The 18,793-nt window shown below is 59.6% G+C and overlaps 2 long non-coding RNA genes across 3 annotated transcripts; one reads left to right on the forward strand and one right to left on the reverse strand.

The window, feature by feature from the left end:
• Window positions 1-509: 509 nt before the first annotated feature.
• Window positions 510-13,129, forward strand: LOC140619687 (uncharacterized). 2 transcript variants are annotated; one of them, XR_012019525.1, is made up of 4 exons: window positions 510-1,152; window positions 9,220-9,375; window positions 9,952-10,065; window positions 10,686-13,129. It is a non-coding gene; the product is annotated as an uncharacterized lncRNA (long non-coding RNA). The 2 variants fall into 2 exon arrangements; XR_012019524.1 differs by having other exon boundaries at window positions 516-1,152; window positions 9,952-13,129.
• On the reverse strand, window positions 8,339-16,890 carry LOC140619688 (uncharacterized). The gene is made up of 6 exons (XR_012019526.1): window positions 14,761-16,890; window positions 13,008-13,429; window positions 10,780-10,849; window positions 9,241-9,321; window positions 8,865-8,927; window positions 8,339-8,704 (listed from the first exon to the last, which is right to left on the reverse strand). It is a non-coding gene; the product is annotated as an uncharacterized lncRNA (long non-coding RNA).
• Between the last annotated feature and the right edge of the window lie 1,903 nt (window positions 16,891-18,793).

Consider the following 18,793-nt stretch of genomic DNA (forward strand, 5'->3'; position numbering starts at 1 on the left):
CCCCCTCCCTCCCCTCCAGCGGCCCCTCCCTCACCCCGAGGCCCCGCCCCGCCCCTCCCCTCCTCGGGAGCCCCCCGCCCCAGGACACGCGCCCCCAGCGGCCCCCTCCCTCCCCTCCAGCAGCCCCTCCCTCACCCCGAGGCCCCGCCCCGCCCCTCCCCTCCTCGGGAGCCCCCCGCTCCAGGACACGCGCCCCCAGCGGCCCCCTCCCTCCCCCAGCGACCTCCTCCCTCCCCCCCGAGGCCCCGCCCCGCCGCGCCCCCCCCCCAGGAGGCCCGACCCCTGCGAGTCCCTGAAGGGGGCGCTTCTGCCGCGAACCCTCGAGCCTGTGCCTGTCCCCGGAGAGACCGTGCGGCCGAGGCTGCCTGGCCCCAGGCCCACCTTCCCTCCCGGGGCCGATCGACAGCCCCCCCACCCGTGCATGCCCCCCCCCGGTCTCCCAGGCCCCAGGCTGGCCCCGTGGGTGCCGCGGTCCCTCCTCGTCCCTAGGCCTACGGCGCGAGCCTGGGAGGGAGACTCCTGAGGGGCTTTTGCCCAATTCTGTTCGGTCTTCCGGGTCCCACCGCCCACCCAGCGGACAGGCACGGACCTCAGGCCCCCAGTGCGCTGCCCTCTGCTTTGCCACCTCCCTCGGGCCTCCCCACCCTCTGCCCCTCTGCCCCTGAGGCTCTTCCTGGCCTGCCGGTAGCCCCAGGTATCCTCCCCTGGGAGGGACCTGCCTTGACTGCCCACCAGGGCACCCTCTTCCCCATCACTCACCCCTCGGCCCCTCCTCCGCCCCGCGGGGACCTTCAGGCCCCCCTGCGGGTGGCAGCCTCCCTCAGCCTCACTCACCTGGCTGGCCTGGCTCACTGATGTGCTTCGGTGTTGGAGCTTCGGAGGCCCTGTTCCAGGCCCGTTGGGCGCTGTTGACAGTAGGGGCTGAGTAAATTCTCTGTCGTGGGGCAGATCTGTGCATTGGAAGATGTTTCCCAGCCTCCTTGACCGCTGCCCACCCCGCGCCTGTAGCATCCTCCCCCCAGACCTTACTCATGTCCCCGGGGGACGCCATCGCCGCTGCCTTGCATCGAGGGAGGCTTCCCGAAGCAGTCACGTATTTCTGTCTGCTTTTGCTCTTGTTGGGGTTGAAGAGAAAAAAGAAACAAGAGACAGGTGAGTCAAGGCCTAGAGCCAGGAACTCAGGGGTCCCTTCAGCGGCCTGAAACTTAGCTCACCAAGGGCAGGTCGGTTCCATGAATGATCTTCCCTCCTCCTGAAAACCCTTCAGGACTCCCTGGTGCCATCATGACAAAGCTGCATGGCTCAGTCTGGCTCATCCACCATCAGCCGCCAGCCCCTGCCCACACCCACCCTACCTCCCTCACCCGTGCGGCTCATTTGCCAGCCCTCGCTCTGCCCTCCGGCCCGCTGCTACCGTCCCTCCAGTACCTGTCCATCCCCCTGCACCCCACACCCCTTCCTTCTACTCCTCAGGGTCAGCTTGGCAGACATGTCCCTGGCTGGGCACCAACTTGGTCACAACTCCTTCTTCCACTTGTTGCTGGCTTTGCTTTGAGCCTCAAAAATAAAGGTTTCAGGGGCACCTGGGTGGTTCGGTGGTTGAGCATCTACCTTTGGCTCAGGTGGTGATCCCGGGGTCCTGGGATCAAGTCCCACATCGAGCTCCCCACAGGGAGCCTGCTTCTCCCTCTGCCTGTGTCTCGGCCTCTCTCTACGTGTCTCTCATGAATAAATAAGATCTTAAAATAAATAAATACCTAAAGCTTTCAGTTATTTCACCAACAAAAATGGGTTTATTCGGAAATAGCAGAGAACTGCAATTCGGGACAGGGGAGATGTAGCAAAACCATAGGGCAAGTCTGGGGAACGAAGGAAACGGAATGCTCCTTTACAGAGGTGAGGGGGGGATTTGGAAGGAATGGTTATAAACGAAAAGGTCCATTGGAGTAAACAGGGAATCCTAAGTAGAGTGGCTTTTCATTGGCTGCGTTGTGACGGTCTCATTAGCTGGGCCCTTGCTGGAGGAGGAGAAAAAAACTTTCTCCTGCCTGGGTAGTAAAGCAGCAGCAGGATGGACTTGCTGCGAGCTGCTCTTCCTGTAGGGCGAGAGCGCTCCCCCTGCCGGCTCCCTGACTCCACGTTAAACCACTTCCCTTTTTATGAATTTTCACTCTGCAGAGTCCCAGCCACCCACCGTGTTCCCCCCCCACTGCCCCCTTACTGTGTCTTTATTAAATGAAGGAGGAAAGGAGCATGTGTGATGTGGGAACTTTGACCCCAGGCTCTAGGCTGCAGGCTGTGGCTTTAAGACTTGCCTTCTGGGCCCTGCCCTGACCCCTGAGTCACCTTGGATCACACCCAGCCCTTGCCTAGCATCCTGGCTCCTGCTTTCTGTGCAGATGCCCCTTTGATGCCACATCCTGTCCTCTGTTGTGCACACCAACTGCCCAGGTTGCAGTGTCCCCCAAGGGCATCTGGGCCAGATACCACGATTGGACCCAGGTTCCCAGCACTCAGCCTCCCCAGGCATTGTGCGTCAGGAGAAACAGTCTCACCTCCTGGGCAGGTGCACCCACCATCAACACCAGCAAACACAGGGCTAGAGACCCTAACCCTAACCCTCCCCACCGGGAGCCCATACTGTGCTCAGCTGGGGGATAATCCTGTTGATTTTATATGCTGCTGCCCGGTGACCTCCCTCTAATACACTCATACGAGAGGCAGGGAGAGGGAAGTCCCTTGGCACCACTGGCTGTGTCACCTGTCACCACTCTGATAATGGAGAAGGTTCTTAGCTATCCATATCACATAGACTTTTGGCAAAATGATGGGGCACATGAAATGCCAGGTCAGCCCACAGTCCAACAATCTCGTGCGCCTCTCCCCCAACATGCCAGGCACCTCCATTCCTGCTCTAACTCGGAAATACCAGAGTGCAGTCTTTTTTTTTTTTTTAAGTTTTTTATTTATTTATGATAGGCACACAGTGAGAGAGAGAGAGAGAGGCAGAGACACAGGCAGAGGGAGAAGCAGGCTCCATGCACCAGGAGCCTGACATGGGATTCGATCCCGGGTCTCCAGGATCACGCCCTGGGCCAAAGGCAGGCGCCAAACCGCTGCGCCACCCAGGGATCCCCCCAGAGTGTAGTCTAAGCCAAAACACAGCTGACAAGGTCAAGGCTAGGTCCAGGTAAAGCTCACGGAGGAGGTGGTCACGCGGTGGTCAGTGACGGGGCCCGTCCTGGCACCAGCACCCAGGCACCCGGGACAGTCCGTGGAGCTACTCAGTCCAGCCTCATGCAGGTGGAAGGTCACTTTGGGTTTACCACTGCACGTCTTACAGCAAAACATTCACTGTAGCCTGTGGCTCAAAGGCAAAGGATTCGAGGATGGTGGCAGTGGACACAGAGGAGTAGGAAGCTGCAGGAAGTCATCTCACCACGGAATGAACAACTGAACTGTGTTAGGCAACTATTCCCGGACTCTGGAGCCTAGTAGACCATGCAGTCTCCAGGGGAAGCTGGATGAAGAAACTCCAGTCCATTTTAGTCCATTTAGCCCCCACCAAATAGTGGGGATGTTTGCTCAACCTTGCAAATTATATTAATAAACCATTCAGTTGTGCCCTCGAAATGGGTGAGTCGTACAGTGTGCGAATTGTATCCCAATAAGCTGTCACGTTATCAAAAGCAAAGGGTTCACAGTCAGGGCATCTGCTTTAGGGCAGCGTATGACCTGGGCGGGGGGGTGGGGGACAGAGAAGCAGGGCCACACAGTGTTCGCTGAGATGGTCCGCTCACCTCCAGACTGAGGCAGCGTCACAGGCCACCAGGTCCCCAGCGACCATGATCTACCTGGGAGTGTCCCCGCAGAGACCAGGCCGGCCTGCAAGAAGTCTGCTGAATAGGAACATAAATAAAACAAGTGACTTTTTCACCGGTGCTGGGTCAATGCTACGAAGCCCGTTCTGCTGGGAATGGCTGCTGGCACATTTTGAAAGAAGGACGGGCCCGGGGCCAGAGATCATGGTAGGAGTTTGTGGAGGGGCGGGGGTCCCCAGGAGGTGAGCGCAGGGGGCAGAGGGCTGGGCCCCTGTCCTCCAGCTCAGAAGGCTGAGGTCGACCCAAGGGGGCCACGCCTCAGTGGGTTCAGTCACGCGGCAGTCACCTGCTGGTCACCCCGGCCCCACAAGGTCGGGCGGGTCAGCAGGGCCAGGCGTTCCCAAGAGAAGCAGCCAGGGGACAGGCCTCAGCAGGCAGCCTGCCCTGCCATCTCAGGGCCCCGAGAGACCCCTCTCGCTGTGGTCACATGCCCCGGCTCTTCCCAGCCGGCCCTCCCTCCGAGTCCCTCCCGTGTCCTGTCTCATCCGGACACTCGGTGAAATATTTGTTTGCACTCCAGCCATGAACTTGACATTGGAACTCGGTCAAAGTTATTATTTTGCTGTGCGTCTCTTAGCCATATTACCCGAAATATCTGTCTACCTGAATCATAGCCGCCACCGCCCCCGCCCCCCACCCCCCACGCGAGGATTCATTCTGATTTATTGCATTTTTGCCACTTGCTCTGTACCCATTTTTACTGATATATTTGTTCTGGCTGCTTGCAGAGGAATCCATTCACATTTGTTTAATTCGAGGCTTGTTTTCCGTTATCGGCCTGCACCAAACACCAGCCAGTATTTGCTCCCCTGTCATGTAAATTCCCGCATGGGCACATCATCCCCTTAGCCACGCCACGCCAGCATTCACAGACTCCGCTCGAGCTCTATTTAGCTAAGGGATGTTATTCATTGTTTTCAGAGCTGGTAAAACATGATTGTGTTTCCTGAAGGTAAGATTGTCCACTAGATCCTTTGTACCATGTTTACGTGGGGACAGTCACACTGTGCCACACCAGCCACTCTGTATGGTCACGTTCCACTCATGTGAGAGAAAAGGCGCTCAGACCCCTCTCCCCACCAGGTTCCTCCTAAAATCAGGGTGCACTCCGTATGCTGAGTGTGGCAATCACCACCTTCCCCTACAGGAGCTACAGTGACTGCCCCGTTTTATGCGGGGCGAACCGAGGAACAGAGCAGGGGCCACATGCCCTAGGGCTCACAGCTGGACTGGAAGCTGCGGTGGCTGTCCCCAGAGCCTTCTTCCACCTTTTCCAGCTGTCAGGTGTGCGCTAGGTCCACAGAGCCCGCCTCCTCCCACCAGATCCCTGGCCGGGGGTGGCTTGGGGAAGCAGAAACGCGGGAGCCCAGCACAGGCACAGGTTGGAGGGACCTTCAGCCCCTGGCAACAGTAAGGAAGGAAAGACAACAGGGTTAAGCTGGCTAAACGTGTGCGTCTTCGTGGTGAGTGAATTGGACTTCCATACGGTGAAGAGGATGGGGCGCTCGGGACTCAAGATGCCTTTTTTTTTTTTAATTTTATTTATTTATGATAGTCATCATAGAGAGAGAGAGAGAGAGGCAGAGACAAAGGCAGAGGGAGAAGCAGGCTCCATGCACCGGGAGCCCGACGTGGGATTCGATCCCGGGTCTCCAGGATCGCGCCCTGGGCCAAAGGCAGGCGCCAAACCGCTGCGCCACCCAGGGATCCCAAGATGCCTTTAACAGGATCGAGAGGGTGGGTGCCAGTGAAGACTGGGATAACACAATTACGCCAGTGGCCACTCTCCTTCCCATCATGTCCTGGGCACGGCCCTGTACCAGGAGCAAGTGGAAGGCAGAGCCAGGCCGCAGACAGCCGTGTAGGACCAGAGAGAGTCTGGGACTTCTATGGAGAAGCGAGAAGGGTAACAATACCCATCCCATGGGGTCATTGCCAAGGTTCAACCGGCCCCAGAGGGGTTTAGTGCAGGCCTGGCACCCACCAAGCACCTGATGAAGCAGAGCTGTGCCTTTGCCACCTGTGTGGGGTGCCCGAGAGGTACAGGGAGGCCTCAAGAGACAGAGTCCCCCAGAAGCTGGGCGGAGCTCAGGAGAAGGCTGGCTGCTGTCTTGGAGAGGTCAAGGCAGGGCTTGAAGATGAGCAGGCCACAGACTGGGGGCCCCCGCATGGAAGGATAGTCCTGAGGGTACAGATGTGGCTGTGCCCCCACAGCTTTTCTGTATGGTGGCTGGTGGACTGAGGGGTGCTGGTAGGTCACCAAGGACATAGACCTTTGCAGGGCTGACAGGTGCTGGGCCAAGTCTTGGAGACAAAGCCATCCCGAGAAGCTTGACTTTGGCCTCCCCACAGCCCTTTCTGAGGGGCCCCACGCAGAGAGAGAGACCTCAGATCTGGGCAGGATGTCACAGACATGCACCTGGGGCCTGCAGGGTTGACCAGGAGCCAGGATGTTTGGTGATGCTGGGCCAGCCACACCCTCTCTGCTCCAGCCTGGTGATGGTGACCCCAGCCTGAGTGGGGACGTCCCCAGAGAGCAGAGTCCAGGGGACTCACCAGGGGATTCAGGCCTCTCCCCAGAGCTATGGGGCAGGACACAGGAAGACGCCTGCGACAAGCTGCTCTGATGGCCTCAGCACATGCCGCAGGCCCTGTAGGGTCTCCTGGGTAGAGTGTGGGAGGGCATTTACAGCCACTTGTGACTTTACACGACTCAGTCTATTTTTTAAAATATTTTTTAGATTTTATTTATTTATTTATTTATTTATTTATTTATTTATTTATTTATTTATTCATGAAAGACACACACAGAGAGAAAGACACAGGCAGAGGGAGAAGCAGTCTCCATGCAGGGAGCCCGACATGGGACTCGATCCTGGGACTCCAGGGTTGCACCCCGGGCTGCAGGCAGCACTAAACCACTGCACCACCAGGGCTGCCCAACTCTGTCTACTTTGAGCTTTTTTATCCCAACAAGCAAATGTGACTTTTGTGATAAAATACATATATTATGGGATCCCTGAGTGGCGCAGCGGTTTAGCGCCTGCCTTTGGCCCAGGGCACGATCCTGGAGACCCGGGATCGAATCCCACGTCAGGCTCCCGGTGCATGGAGCCTGCTTCTCCCTCTGCCTTTGTCTCTGCCTCTCTCTCTCTCTGTGTGACTATCATAAATAAATAAAAATTTAAAAAAAAAATTAAAAAAAAACATATATTATATATATACATTTTAAGTGCTTCAATAACAGCCATAGAAAAGACAAAGCAGTGGCTTCTGGTTCAAGTCCTAGACACTTGTGACCAGCCTTTCATAGCTTTGGACACTAGTGGAAATGGCCCTCGTCTAGCCAGCTGCCTTGCATAAGTTAGACCCTCCTGCCCCCTGTCCTTGGCAGTCTGTACTCCCAAGGCAGGTGGCCCTGGTGTACAGGGGATACGCTTGTCCAGTGTCCCCAGGGCTCAGTCTGGCTGTGTGTGCCAAACTGGCTGGCAGCAAGGGCCTCAGGCCTGGCTGTGTTTCTTGGGTACCCATGCAGGGACTGGAGGGCTTCCCAGAGGAAGTGACAGCTGAATTATGACAAGGAGGACTCAGGCTTGGTGAGGAAGAGCTGGGGCCTCAGGGGGTCACAGTGAAACTCAGAGATGGAGAAGCTGGTGCCCCTCCTCCATCAGCCAAACTCAACTTGAGCTGCCCCTCTAGCCAGCAGAGTGCCCTGGGGGTGGCTCACAGTCTCTGCTTCTGATTTCTGACCCTATGCCGTGGGACCCCATGCCTTCAATTCCCTCCAGCCAGGCAGGGTGAACCCACCCCCAGCAGTCATCGCTGGTCCCGGCTCCCAAACCACAGCCGCTCATGGTGCTTCGGGCATAGGGAGAGGTTGGGGGCTCCCTACTCTGCCTCTCCCCAGTAGACACATCAGAACTTTCACCAAAGTCACTGATGTGGGCCCCCCGGCTAGAGCAGGGATGGAAAGGAGCTGCACCCAGCATGGCTGAGTGCCTCCCAGGGGCCTCATGCCTCCTTGGGCTGCACGGGAGGCATTTCAGCCCAGATCTTCTGGGTCTGAGGGTCACTCAGAGGCAGGGGCAGAGCTGGTCTGGCCCACTGGTTCCAGGGGGCGGTGGGGGTCTTGGACTGTGATCTCTCCCTGTACCCCCTGATAAAGATGGTTCAGGACATCCTTAAATGTCACCACTGGGGCTGACGGGCTGGGAGTACCGTGGGCATCCTCATGATGATAACGTGAGCCTCTGTTTAAGTGTTAGCCACGTGGGTGTGAATCACTGATACACAAGGAAGGGAACCCCCTTGGAGGTGAAGCCGTGTGCCCACAAGGGCAGGGGGAAGGGGGCAAGAACCCACGAACAAAGGCAGGCAAGGCTAGGGATGACCCTGTTTTCTATGATAATGTTTGTATTGATTGCTTTTTTTTTTTTTTAAGATTTTATTTATCCACTCATAGACAGAGAGAGAGGCAGAGACACAGGCAGAGGGAGAAGCAGGCTCCATGCGGGGAGCCTGATGTGGGACTTGATCCCGGGTCTCCAGGATCATGCCCTGGACTGCAGGCGGCGCTAAACCTCTGCGCCACCGGGGCTGCCCTGATTGCTTTTTATTTTTTATTTATTTTTTATTTTTTATTTTTAAAGATTTATTTATTTATTTATTCAGAGAGAGTGAAAGAGAGGCTGAGACACAGGCAGAGGGAGAAGCAGGCTCCATGCAGGAAGCCCGATGTGGGACTCGATCTTGGGTCTCCAGGATCACACTCCGGGCTGCAGGCGGCGCTAAACCGCTGCGCCACTGGGGCTGCCCCCTGATTGCTTTTTAAAAAAGAATAACATGTTTTACAAAAGTAATAACACCATAAAATAACCCTGCGGCTTTGGTTTTTAATGTGTGATCATTTGGACAGGATGGAGACGTGAGGCACCAGGCTGACCCCTAGCCGGTGCCCTTCAACCCAGGCTCTCCGGAACTTACCTAGTGATGGGCTGGCACCGTCCAGGGTGTCCGTGGGCGCTGTTCAGGGCCTCTGGCTCCTGTCTGGGAAACGCCCCAGTGCACGGTCAGCACTTCTGCTCCATGTGGCCCAGGAGCCTGGCCCCCCTCCAGGCTGTTCCCTGGCTGCCCTTCCGCAGGTGCCAGGGTAGGTGGAAAGCTTCTCAGGGCACGTGGAGCCAGCTGGTCTAGAGCCCCCTCCCCCCCCCCGCCCCTCCCCATCCCCCTCCCTCCCGGCTCCGCCCCTGCACCCGGCCTCTGAAGGCTTGGGAGTCTCAGCCCAACATTGATTTTCACTCCGGCCACGCTTTGATGTTGGTACACACTGTGCCTCCAGGTGCGGGGGGATGATGCTGACCTTGGCCTCCTTGGCCTCCTTGGCCTGGGCAGAGCACACGGCTGACGTCCACCTGTGCATCCCGCCACTCTCCTAAAGGGGCTGCAACCAGCACCAAGGCCGTGTTAGACTCTGTTATCACAGAAAGCAGTGCAGGTGGGCCTCCCCCTCCTCTGATTAATGTTTAAACACACATGGGGTGGGGGGAGGCAGCAGGGCCGGGGGTGGCGGGGGTGGGGGGGGTGGGGATTGTGTCCCCTGCCAGCCCAGAGGCTGCCAGCTGGTGAGGCCGAGGGGAAGTAGGAAACCACGGACACGGGGGTCCTGTGTCCTCTTGAGAGGCTGAGACTGGGGGGTGACGGTCCCACCCCAAGGAAGCCCCAGGGCCCGGGGGCGGATGCCTCTGGCAGAGTGGGGCTGTGAGGCACGGTGGGAAGTCCCACCTCGGGGCCATAGGAGGTCAGCCAGGAGCAGCCCTGGCAGGGACTGGCAGCCCAGAGGTGCTGGGGTAGCTGGTAGAGAAATGAAACACACGAACTCGGGGTTGGAAGTCAGAGCCCTGCGGGGTCCCCCCACCCTCTGTGCCACCCCGCTTCTGCCTGAATCTCCATCCCAGTTTCCAGGAACCTGGCTCTGGGTCACCCAGGCCTCACTCTCAGACTCTCAGAGGCCTTGGCTTGCTTTGAACACCGCCTGATGTTTTGGAAAAGCTCATTTCCTTTCTGATTATAGAGCCGGCAGGTAGCTCTTTGTAGACGTCTTGGTAAATACACGGAAAGGCGGTGGACACCACAGCGTCATCTGAGATCCCAGGACCCGGGCTGGGAAGCCAGAGCTGAAATTCAGGTATAGCTCTCGCCAGGCTCTTTTCTTTGCAGGTGTGACACGCATGTGTGCACGCACGGATAGATCCATGCACACCCGCATGTGCCCACTCAGCATGCTCGCCCCATACCATGCATGAGTTCGTGTGTGCACGCACACCTCCTTTTCTGGGACTTCCCGCCCTTCCTGAGTCCCAGCTCCTGTGCTCCTGGAGCTTTCACGGCATCCTTGTCCTCACGGGGGCCTGTCTGCTGTCCAGGACGAGCCATATGGGAGGGCTGCCTCAGGGTGAGTTCTCAAGAGACCAGACGACCCTGTGCCAGCTCATGGTAGCTTGGTGGGTGCAGAGGCCCCAGGAGACCTGAGAGACCCTTTCAGCGGTGCCCTCCTCTGCAGCCTCCTGGAGAAGTGGTCTGCACCCAACAAGGGTGGATGGGGTCGGGAGCAGTGGCAATGGGGGACCTATGGCACACCACCTCTCAAAGCGCAGGGTGATGTCCTAGAAGAGCAGGAGCCTTGGGGGCGCCAAGGGAGGTTGGGGGGGGGGGGGTCCTGAGGCACCAAGAGCTTCTCAACAAATGGGTTCTGAGTCACGGAGCTTTCACCCGGAGCCCATCATGAGCCCAGCACCGTGCTCCCAGCCTCAGCTCAGCCCCTGCCGCCGAGAGCCAGCACGCCCCACAGACACAGGTGGACAACAGTGGCGGCTACCTTGGGACAGCAGCTTCCACTTACTGAGTGTGCACTAGATCTGGGCACGGGCGTCAGCATCGAAGCCACTGCACATCTGGAACAGCCTGCAGGCCTTTTAAAACCATGAGCCAAAAAAAAAAAAAAAAAAAAAAAAACCATGAGCCAGCCACCATTAAGATTGACAGGACTCCTTGTGTCATACGTAGAGCCCCGGGCACGTAGAGGGAGGGCCACCATACAGGTACACTCCCCCCCCCATATCCTGCGCTTCACACAGTGGGTCTGGCTGGTGACCCCTGCGGTAGGAGGGGGCTGGAGGGGCTGGGCCCCAGTCCAGGGTGCAAATTGGGGGCAGAAGGTAGAAGGCCCTGACCTTAGCCTCCCTTAGACCCCCCAGCTCGAGGGCCAAGAATGGGGAGCAGTAGTGCAGGGCACACGAGGTGATGTTTCCTGTCATCGCCCCCACCACCTGGGCTGTGGCCCCAAAGAGGCCCTCCTGCTGCTGCCCCTCTTCGGAGGCCACGTGCCAGGCTGACCCCTGCTGTCCGCCAGAGAGAATCCAGCAGGAGATCTGCGGGGGGGGCTGGGTGCAGAGCTTAGCACGGGCTCCCAGCCCCTCAGACCTCATGGGTGGGACCCTACACCCGCACCCGCACCGCCAGGCCCTGGTCTGGGATCCCAGGATGCGGGCCCACGGCGACAGAGCCGGCCAGCAGAGGGCAGCAGAGGGCTACCGAGCCTCCCTGATGGAGCCCGCCCCTGCCCCCGCCCCTGGGACCTTGTCCCTCCTCCAGGACCCTGAGACCCTGACCCATGGCTGCAGGGGATGTCAAGGCTCACCCTTCCCTCTCCCCGCCCCGAAGAGCTGCTAGCCTGAGGAGTGCCTGCCCTTTAGGCCCTTCTGCGGGCCCCAACACAGGGCCCCTGGCATCCCTCCCCGTCTCACACACACACACACACACACACACACACACACGCACACACACACACGCACACATCACCCTCCTGGACACTGTCCTGGCCAAACCTGGAGCCTCCCTCAGGGTCTCCCTCCTGCACTCCTGAGCCCCCAGAGGCTGGGGTGAGGCTCTAGAGTGTTCCAGGTTTGCTCATGATGAACACACCCCAGGGCCCCTACAGCACACCGATGTCGCCATTGCACCACACCTCCTGGAGAAGGTAACTTCTGGAAGCACAGAGACCTCTGCTTGGCAGGTGGGCCGGGGGCAGGGTCCTGCTCCGCAGGCAGGGGAGCAACTTCACGGAGCAAGACAGCCTCCATGGTCCTATCCCTAGCCTGGCCGCTCGAAGGGCCCAGCCTTGGGCCCAGTCGGCCCCACACCTGACTCTTCTCGCACATGCCCTGGCCCTGTCCTCCCCAGACACTACACAGCACTCCTGGCCCTAGAGATACTGCCCCTATTCTCCTCCAATCTCCCCCTCTCCTACCCCCTCCCCCTCTGTCCTCACCCCACTTGCTTGGCCTCTGTTCTGGACAGAAGCTTCTAACTGCCCTCCTGCCCCACCAATGCCTGAGAAACCATCCAGGGCCACCTCCTGCGCTTAGACTGAACCTCGGCTGCCCCATCCCAGCCACATCAGCACCTCTCCTACCCTGCCTACGGCAGTTGGGACATGACTGGGACTGGACTGACCCTTTCCTGCTGTGAGGACGAGGGCCTGGCTGACTCAGCTCATCAGAACAGGCTTGTCCCTGCCACAGCGGCCGGTCCGAATCAGCCTAGGCTGGTCCCAGGCTAGCCCAGTCACTGTGTCCTGCCCGGGATATGGTGACGGTCCAGGTTGGTGACGGCAGTGGGGCCCAGGTGGCTACTGGATGGCTAGCTGAGACGAACAGACCGTGAGCTACTGAGATGGCAAGTTGGGCCCGCAGAGCCACACTGCTGAGGGAACCCCAAGGAGCAGAGCTGAGCCCTGATCAAGCATCACCTGAAGCCTACCCTGCTGCAAATCCTCCCAGTTACATAAACCCGCAAGTTCCTTTCACCATCCCACTCAGTTTGCAGTGAGTTATCTGTTCCTTGGAGCCAAAGGCTCACTGTGGGTGTATCACCCCCATCCACCTCCACCTCACTTCACCCCCGGCCAAAGCTTCTTCCCTCTGCGGCGTGCCACGTGAGCTCCAACAGCAATATCTTTACCCTTATTGCCTCCATCTGGACTGGGCCCAAAGACCCGACAGGCTCCATGCCCCCTCTCCCCCCTACTCTGACCAGGTCTTTGCTGAGCGCTGGTCACTCATTACTTACCTCTGACACCCGTCTCAAGTCCGAAGTGACTGGATTTGCCCTGGGAGAGCCATGCCCCCTAGGAGGTAGAGCGAAGCGAGGCCCTGCACCCCCAGCCTGAAGCCCCGGGGGTTTGCAGTCAGAGGTAGTTGCCCTACCCATGCTGGGGTTCACCATGCTGGTCTCTCTTCTTGGGGGCAGGGGGGTGTTGTGACAATCCAGGGGAGTCACGTCAGGGGCAGGGGATGAAGGTTCCACCTGTTGTAGTAGGAAACTCGTGTTTTGGTTTTTCCCTTTCTGCTTCCCAGTTAGGAGTGAGGCGGCCTAGGAGGAGAGTGGCTGGTGGCCCCACGGTCTGCGGGATGAAATGCAAATATCCTCTCCACAGATGACAGGCTGTTCTAGGCCACGGTGAGCTCTGGTTCAAGGGCCGCTGTGGTTCTCTGAGAAAGAACAGAGGCTTCTGGGAGGTAGAAAGGGGTGTGGGGGTACCAACTTCAGTTCCAGGGTCCCCAGGCATCTCCTCTGCCACACCTCAGTCACCAGGAAAATGCCACCTCCCTAGGGCCACAGCGGTACCCCAGGGCTCCCAATTAGCCGTGGGCATAGCCAGCCACTGAGTCCCCGAGTCCCGGCTGGGGAGGACTCATCCCTGCGCTCCGTGCTGCGGGCCCGCCTCGTTGAAAGCCTGTCTTCCCAATTATCTGCAGCCGGCTTGCCTCGGGGATAATTGGCTCCCTGCAGCTCTTTGCAAGGTCCTCCGCCTCCAGGGAAAGCAGGCGAGGGGCAGGCGGGTGGTGCCCACCCCAAAAAACAATCCCATTGGCCCACAGCGAGCCCCAGAGGTGCCCCTTGGCCCCCAAGGGCCCAGCGCCAACCAACAGGGATGTCCATCTGGAAGTCATTGCATAGAAGAGGAGAATGCCCTCAACCCAGACTCTGGAGGGACCCCTACCGCCCCCCGATCCTGCTCCATCCCCCAGGGAAGGCTGCCCCTCCATGCCCCCTGGCCCTGCCCACTGCCCCACCTGGGTCCACACCTCGTCCTCAGGGGCCCGCAGCCCCACAGCATGCTTTGTCCACCCTCCTGCACCCACACCAGGCGTCTGCAGCCCCCTATCCCACATGGGGAGCACCAGGAAGACAGGCCAGGCCTGATGTGCCCTGCGTGTGACGCCGGGTCTGTGGCCAGAGCAGTGGCCTTGGCTGGGTCTCTGATGAGCTTGAGAAGCTGGCAAAACCTGTGCGCTCCCTCTAGGAATGGGTATGAACTCCGAAGCCTGCCTCCCCTCCCAGGGTGTGGGGCGGTTACCCACCCAGGGCACCCGCGTGGGGCCCCTCGGCACACGTGTGCAGACAAAGCGGCAGCCCGAATTGGCAAGTGAGCCCTGAGGGGCAGCTCGGGCCCAGCCCAGGCCCCTGATGCTGGTGACGCGGGGCCTTCCGTGAGCCCCGTACAGTGAGGGCTCGGCCCGGCGGCCGCTCAAGCCTTCTCCACGGGGAACGGACCGAACCCGGCTTCCCTGGCTCCTTCCAAAGCGCAGTATTTTCAAGGACAAGGGCATTTTGTAATGAAAGGGTTTGATGAGTAACAGAAACAACTTCCCACTTACAAAAAACTGCGGAGAGCCACTGCTACAGGCTCTGCACGCAAACGGAGGCCTCCTACCCGGCTCTGCTCCCGACAGGGGGAAGGTCACCCTGCTGTCCCCTCTGCCCCTGGTGCCAGCCTTGGGCCTCTTACCCCGTCCCTGGCCCCAGCAGTGGCCCTCACCAGGTCCCTCACTTCGCCCCTGCCGAGGACTCTAGCTGGTGCAGCCTCGTGCCTCCTCCCATCGAGGTGCGGGGCGGTGGCCACAGTCTCCCAGCAGTTGACAGTGTCTCCAGGCAGGTGGCTTCAGGCGGCTGGGGAGAAGGCAGGACCGGCCACCCTGGCGGCCGTGAGCAGCACCCCAGGGAGAGGAGGTCTGTGGGGGCCTGTGGCTGTCCGAGGGAGAGTCCGGCCACACAGAGCCAGCCAGGGTGTGGCAGTGACGCTTCCCACCATACCTGGGGATGGGCAGGGTCCCAGGCACATCGCAGGCTGGGCAAGGGGAGGCCCTCAGTGGGGATCAGAGAAGGGTGGAGGGGAACTGGGGGCAAGCACTTGGTAGCCGCAAGCCTTTCTTTTTTTTTCTGAGCATCCAGCAGAGTCGGGCTCGTCTGGCCTGGAGCCCTGCGGCAGTGGGCTGTGGCTAGAGCTCAGACACGATAGTTGCTGCCAGTGTGGTTTGGGGAACGTCCTCCAGGCTCCCGGGGCGGGAGGGTCCCATCTTTGGAACGGAGGGGCCGGGGGTGCTCTTCCAGACACAGCGCCCGTGGGGAAACGGGCTCTGGGTTGGCTGCCCACTGCACCTTGGCCACCTTCCCCCCACTGTGTGCTCGCCGAGCCCGTGTCCCCTGGCCTGTCTGCTAGCTTGTCCCCTCCCTCCCCATCCTGGCTGGTCCCCTGGAGCTCTCCCTCCCAGCCTCATGGTTCAGATCCCAAAGTCCAGCGCATGAGAGACCAAACCGACCCACAGGAAGGGAGGCACCTCGCTCAGGGCAGAGGTGGGAGTGGGAGCTGCTGTCTGCAGAGGTGACAGGAGGAACCAGCTCCGAGTGCCCCAACCAGCCCTGGGGCCCGCGGGGCCACGCTCTGGGCTCCCCAAAGGCCTTGCAGCTTCCTAAGAGCCCTGAGGCCAGGTCCCAGCTGGAAGGGGCGCAGCCTTTCCTACAAGCCCCTCGTAAGCCGCAGGATTTGGCTTCTCGGGCAACTCTGAAGACCACGAGGGTGGGCGCCCCGCTACCTCCCTCGCTCGGCTCAAACCAGAAAACGTGCGCTGGCTCACTGTACGGTTGGTTCTGAATTCCCAGTGCGGTTCCTCCAGTTTCACAAAATACTGCCCCAGTCTAGACATCGACAAGGAAAGGAGGTGGGGCTGTTGCGGGTGGGTATGGGGGAGCAACCACGGACACTCATCGCTCGCCCTCTCCCTCTCCCTCTTGCTCACTCGCTTTCTCTGTCTGTCTTCAATCTGGCTCCGATATTTTTTTAAGTAAAAATCTCTGCTCCACGGTGGTGGCTCCTGCACTGCGGCCCCGGGGCCTCTGGGGTCAGAATTCCCCCTCGTGGCACCCCATGCGCAGTTTCCTGCACTTGGGGGGCTCAGAAGAACTGTGGAGAAGGTGGGGCTGGGACCTCGACACCGGGAGTGGGTGGCAGGTGCACACGAAGTAGTCAGACCCAAGGCGCCCGGCGCCCAGGGCCTCTACTGCCCGAGGCGTGGAGCCTGCGGCCCGGTGTGGGGGAAGGACGGCTGGGGGGGGGGGGGGTGCGGATCTGCCCTTCTCGCCCCTGGCTTTCCTGCCGGTCCTCATCCCCCCGCAGCTGTCCTGAGGCAGGACCCTTGCACTACTGGTTCTTTTGCTCTTGTCTGGCTCCTTCTGATCTCCTCTTCTGAGACACCCTTCTTCAGGACCTAGTAAGGCAGCCCCTGGCCCCACCCCAAGTTCTGTTTCTGCAGCACCCCATTGTGTTGTACCTCCTCACTGCCTGCACCCGCCCTGGCACGTGTGCCCTAAGGAGACCGGGGTGCAGTGGAGAACGGGGCTGCCATGGCCCCCGGGGGACCCTCTGGGGTCATTTCTCAGGTTGGGCGCACGCTGGCTCTTGCCCCGGCTCTGCCCTCCATCCACCTTCCATCCTCTCCTACCAGGCCGGGCATCTCGGTGCCAGGAGGGCGTCGGGACAGGGGCCTGGCTATGGGGCCGAAAGCACAGCCTCAAGATCTTGGCCTGGCTACGGGTGTGGGCGCAGCCCGGCTCCCCAACGCTCCCTCCCCATAAATAAAAGATTCCCTTCCTCCTCCCGCTTTGCGCAGCCGCTGCCTGCTTGTTGGCCCAGCCCTTTGTGCCCACGCGTTGCCATGGAGACAGCGATTCAAAGGCCTGGCACTTCAAGGCTCCCCTCCTCTGGGGCGGGTGGGTCGGGGGAGCTGGGCTGGTGCACAGGCTGCTGCCCTCTTGCCGCCTAGAGGCGCGGCCCTGACCGTCCAGGCCCCGCCACCTCTCGCTCTAGTGCCGTGGCGACCGTGGTGACCGGCCCCCCCAGAACCGCTGTGCTCTTACAGGCACCTTGTTCAAAGTTGGCCGTAATGGGGCCCCTGAAGCATGCTGAGCCCTGGTGAGACCTTGCTCCCCTCCGTCTCTCTGCGGCTCGGCCTCGTGCTTGGCGCAAGGAGGGGACGGCGGCGTGGGATCTGGATGCACCCCGCCACCCCCACCCCCAGCCCAATTTACCATCTGTCTGCCTGGACTCCTGAAGAGTCCCCAAGGCTGTGGGACACAGGCCTGGGGAAAGGCTGGCCCTCCCTCCCTGCCCCCAGCACAGGCCTGAGGCCAGCAGGGGGGCTAGCCCCATGGGGCCCCTGATCCAGGACCAAGGCCGCCCCTCCGCGCCTCCACGTTCCCTGTGTGAAGCCTGTCTCTGAGTCACCCCATCGAGAGCACAGCAGGGTCTTTGAGGCTCTCTCACTTTCTCCTCGTCCTGTGCATCACTCACACTTTTTATCTCCCCTCAATCCACCTTTAATCATCTCCTCTGACTCCTGCAACTAGAAAAATCTACAGCAGAATTTGCTGGTTGCAGCCACTCCCTCCCACCCACTCTGGTGTGGCAGACAGAGAGGCGGCCATTCGGGATTCAGTGCCACTCGGTGCAGCATTCAGGCACGTCTGGGACCACTTCAAGCCTCAGTTTCCTCTCCTGCAGATGGAAGTGGCCATCTAGCCTTTAACAAATACCCACAGATGTGCGGTGCCAGGAACAGGATGCCCCATTTATTTGGGGAGACTCTGGCCCTTTGCTCCAATCCTGGAACTCTGGCGAGGGTGGCCAGTCACAGACCTTCCCCTTGCCCCCATCCCCAGGCAGACCGGACCAAGCTGGCCCTTCCCTGGGAGTTCACAGATGGAGAGAAGGAAGTCAGAGAAAAGCAGGAGAGCTGGCTGCACCCTGGGCTAGCTCCCCCGGGCTTGGGCTTTGCACCCACCTTCCTTGACAAAGGGTGTGGACACCAACAAACCTGGTTGTGCGGGTTTGTGACAGGAGACAGCAGAAGCCGGGCAGCTTTGCTGGGTGCTGTCCCAGGACAGCAGCCAGGTGACCCTCCATGGTTTACCTTAACCTCCTGGGAGCAAGTTCTCACTTCTGGAAGGAACTGGGGATAGTCAGATGTCCACTGTCAGTACAGAGTTCCCTCATGACCAGTGTCCAAAACGCAAGCTCAAGGTGTCCAATGATACCACTGAGCCCAATCCTAGCAGACAGAAGACCACAGGAGCCTCCAAGCACTGCCTGCTAGTGTCTCGGGTCCAAACATCGGCGTTTGAGTGGACACATGTGCCTCAGGGCAGGCGTGCCCCAGCTGAGGCCTCCAGGCTTCATAAAGAGAAAGAACATGTCAGTGGCCCCACTTCTCGACCTGAGGCTGAGTCAGCTGGGCTGACTGATGCTTGGAGCCCCTGCCCATCAGGCTCTGCTGCAGCCTGGATGTGTACCCTCCAGATTCATATGTTGAGATCTTTTTTAAAAAAGATTTTATTTATTTATTCATGAGAGACACATTGAGAGAGAGAGAGAGAGAGAGAGAGAGGCAGAGGGAGAAGCAGGCTCCATGAAGGGAGCCCAATGTGGGACTCGATCCCGGGACTCCAGGATCACGCCCTGGGTCGAAGGCAGGTGCTAAACTGCTGAGCCACCCAGGCGTCGACATATGTCGAAATCT

This window comes from Canis lupus, chromosome 27, assembly GCF_048164855.1.
Source record: "Canis lupus baileyi chromosome 27, mCanLup2.hap1, whole genome shotgun sequence".
NCBI lineage: Eukaryota > Metazoa > Chordata > Mammalia > Carnivora > Canidae > Canis > Canis lupus.